Below are 4,299 nucleotides of genomic sequence, written 5' to 3'. Positions count from 1 at the left end.
ATGCTACGACGGTTTGATCACCGTGGGCGAAAACGTGAGCGCGATGCTGAAGAGATTGCTGCTGAACTGCTTCGGCCTCCCTCCGAGGATGACCATCTCCTCGTACGAGTAGGGCACTGTTGGGTCGGCCACCGACACGCGCTGGGCAGTCACCACCAGGGGCCCTGGAGCGATGTCCGCCTCCTGTCGTTAAAAAGAACAGGCAGATAACTCATTCATTGGACTGCTGCTGCATGAGTACAATGTTGCATTTTGTTAGGTCTTTTTAGTGCATTGGCTGCCGAGGAGTGTATTTCTCGTTTTTGTATTTATTTCTTTTTCTTATTTTGTTTCGTTTATTAAATGCGAAGCATTTCTTAGCGAACTTCTGCGAGTTTGAGCGTATCTATCTATCTATCTATATCTATCATCTATCTATCTAATCTATCTATCTATCTATCTATCTATCTATCTATCTATCTATCTATCTATCTATCTATCTATCTATCTATCTATCTATCTATCTATCTATCTAGCCGCCTACGACTTTGTGCTCTCCTGGCCGTTTCGTTAATCGGATGTATACCAAAATTGGTATGGAATAACATGACCGTATTAAGAACATAAATGGCAGGTCATAACATGAAAATCATGACATGCATGTCATGAACAGCATGATTTACATTCCACGGCCTTGGGGCTCTTGCGGCCATTCCGTTAGTTTCATATATACCAAAACTGGTATGACATGACAAGAGTTCATGGCGAACACAATGACGGGTCCTAACGTGCAAATCATGACACGCATGTCATGTGTGGCATGATTTACATGACATAGTCTCGGGGCACTCGCGGCCGTTTAAATGAATATATACGAAAACTGGTATGACGAGACATTTCGACATTACGAACATAACTGACACGTGACAACATGAAAATCATGATACGCGTGTCATGCACGTCTTGATTTACATGCCACGCTCATAACGCACTCGCGGCCGTTTCGCTCGGTTGATATACACCAAAACTGGTATTGCGCGATGTGACTGTACGAAGAACATCAATAACAGGTGGTAACATGAAAACCATGACATGCATGTCATGTATGTCATGATTTACATGCCACGCTCATGATGCATTCGCGGCCGTTTCGCTGGCTTGATATACACCAAAATTGGTATTGCGCGACGCGACTCTATGACGAACGTAAATTAGAGGTGGTAACATGAAAATCATGACATGCGTGTCATGTACGACATGATTTACATGGCACACTCATGGTGCGCTCGCGGCCGTTTCGCTAGATTGATATGCACCAAAATTGGTATTGCGCGATGTGACTGTATCAAGAACATGAATAACAGGTGGTAACATGAAAACCATGACATGTATGTCATGATTTACATGCCACGTTCATGGTGCAATCGCGGACGTTTCACTAGCTTGATATACGCCAAAATTGGTATTGCGCGACGCGCCTGTATGACGAACGTAAAGAGAGGTGGTAACATGAAAATCGTGACAGGCAAGTCATGTGCGACATGATTTGCATGCCACGCTCATGATGCGTTCGCGGCCGTTTCGCTCGCTTGATATACACCAAAATTGGTATTGCGCAACGTGACTGTATGACAAACATATATGACAGGTGGTAACTTGAAAATTATGATATGCATATCATTTACGGCATGATTTACATGCCACGCTCATTGTCCGATCGTGGCCGCTTCGCTAGCTTGATATACACCAAAATTGGCATTGCGTGACGCGAATGTATGAAGAACATAAATGACAGGTTGTAACATGACAACCATGACATGCATGTCATGTGTGGCATGAATTACATGCCACACATGATGATTTACATGCCACGCTCATAGTTGACTCGCGGCCATTTCGCTCGTTCGATATACACCAAAGTTGGTATTGTGCGATGTGACTGTATGACGAACATAAATGACAGGTCCTAACATGCGAATTATGTTATGCATGTCATGTACGGTATGATTTACATGACACTGTTATGGTGCGCTTCCGGCCGCTTAGATAACTGGATATATACCAAAATTGGTATGGCATGACAGGAGTGCGTGATGAACATAATTGACCGGTCATGTAGTGTATATACCAGAATATACGTTTCATTGGCATAGTATATCCCACATTGTGCATGCATGCGTGCATGGCAAACATGCGATATATGGTGAACTAGATGCCATGGCACGAACTATTTCATTTGGCTCAAAAATAAACATAGCGATGTATGCAGCTCTTTGCTGGCTGCTTCGCATTACATCGATTCCCACAGTGCGTGGGATCTGCCGGAGTTTTTATTTTGTAGTGTTTCATTTCTTTGTTTTGGTTGTTTACTGTCAGAGAATGTTTACCTTATTTGAAAATGTAAGTGGAAGTGGCAAACGAATACACTGCATTTTTTTTAATTTGGAAATGATAAATGGCGCGTTCTTCAGGACAAGGGCAATAATAGATGAGAAGAGATCTAACAAGAAACACAGCTCATCCGCTTGCAGAGTTTATAAAACCTGGACTGGAAAACATGGGTGACTGTGGAACCAATGTGCACTCATTTTTGTCGTCTAGTTAAATTTAATATGCTTTTAAACTGACTTATTTTTCAACCTTACATATAATTGCGTTTATATGGCGCTATGAATTTACGCAAAAGACTTATTCGGTCATCTGTTTGAGCATCTTCTTGTGTAGCTATTTTTTTCGTGCCACTATATACAGTGTCTTCTAAAGCTGCTGCTTCATGCACCTTTTTGCAAGTGTCCACTTCACGCGTGTTTTCGAGAAAAAATACGCTTGATGTGATTTAATTTTATTTGAAGTATAGTTTTATTTCAATGATTGAAGTAAAACGTCCGTCATTGTCTCGCTAATTCATGTGAGTGGTCGAATTTGAGGTGTTTATGATTATAACACTCTTCAAAACCAGACATGGCCCAAAATGTAGCTCGATCTCGCAGCCTACCATCTTTAGGCAGACATCTTCGTTTGTATAGGTTATGTACAGAGGCCTTATCACAACTTAATGACGCTTCAGTGTCAGGTAAGCACGTATAACAGCGTCGATTACCTATAGTAATTGAAAAAGCTTTCTTTTGTTTACTAAAAGCATACGAAAGTTGTCGCCCTTTCTCCTCAATTCAATCGTACTGCTGGGGACGAAAGGTACCCATGAGGTTTGCGAAAAAGCCGAATTCTAGCTCAGCCTAGGAACATAGTCTATAATTGATTGTTGCAGTCTGTAGTAGACTTTGAAACCTGCACACACTTTTTCATTAAAGCAAAAGTCATGCACTAGCAGAGCAGAAAATTCGCGTTTGCTGCTCATGCCCTGGATACTTCTGGCTCCGCATTCACGAAAACGTCTTACGCGAAAAAAAATTTCGTGAGAGAACATTTCAGCCAATCACGGGCATTTCATTAGCGAAGCCGACTGACCAATCGGGAAACGCACTTACGAAAGAGAAGTTAGAACTCTGAATTCGGCCGCTGTTCTCGGGAGTATACGTCTTGCATTTCGTGGAAAGCCCGTTCTGTTTCGCAAGATGATAAGATGTAACTTAGTGGTTACGAAGTGGCACGAAACTTACGTTCTTGACCAACATTCCAACAATTCCGGGCCAGCTGTTGTTCACAGACTCCCCGCCGAACGTGCCATATCTAGGCTTGACGAACGTAACACTATGTAAGAAAAAAAAGAGATAATAGGACAAGAAAGGAGGGGGGGTACATAAATAACACTTGAACGACATTACGATGCGTGATTAACAGTTACGTAATAGCAACGTCGAGGTTCCTACAACTCACTTCAGTCGCAGAGAGTCTATCGTCGCATGAGCGATCTTTCCAATGAAGCCCAGGAGCTTGACGTGGCCATTCTCCTCTTTAGCGTCGATGTAGGGAAGGTACTGAAAGACAATACTTACAACTAAGTGATTGTTTAGTCTGTCAGCTAGCAAACATGTAATTCCGTTGAATCGTTTGCTGACGTCACTACGTTCAAAATAGCCAGCTGCAGCCAAGTTTAACTAAATGTGCATGTGAAGTCCGCAACGAAAGTTCTTGAGCTACAAACGCCGCGAAAAAAGGCTGAATTCACACGAATGCGCGAGCTATAATTTAAAGCCATGAGAGAGAGAGAGATAAAAGCGAGGAAAGGCAGGGAGGTTAACCAGGTTGCACCCGGTTTGCTACCCTACACGGGGGAGAGCCATGGCTGCGATATGAATGTATAGGGAGACAAGATTTCCTATATGCCTCTTAATTCCAGAAGTAGTTGATTGGATTGCA

General features: G+C 42.6%; 1 long non-coding RNA gene across 1 annotated transcript; it reads right to left on the bottom strand.

Moving 5' to 3' along the window:
• LOC125759186 (uncharacterized) lies at positions 1 to 3,913 on the bottom strand. The gene is made up of 3 exons (XR_007416713.1): positions 3,817 to 3,913; positions 3,600 to 3,690; positions 1 to 183 (listed from the first exon to the last, which is right to left on the bottom strand). It is a non-coding gene; the product is annotated as an uncharacterized LOC125759186 (long non-coding RNA).
• Between the last annotated feature and the right edge of the window lie 386 nt (positions 3,914 to 4,299).

Source organism: Rhipicephalus sanguineus, chromosome 7 (genome assembly GCF_013339695.2).
Source record: "Rhipicephalus sanguineus isolate Rsan-2018 chromosome 7, BIME_Rsan_1.4, whole genome shotgun sequence".
Classification (NCBI taxonomy): Eukaryota; Metazoa; Arthropoda; class Arachnida; order Ixodida; family Ixodidae; genus Rhipicephalus; species Rhipicephalus sanguineus.
This window is presented reverse-complemented; position numbering and strand designations above follow the sequence as displayed.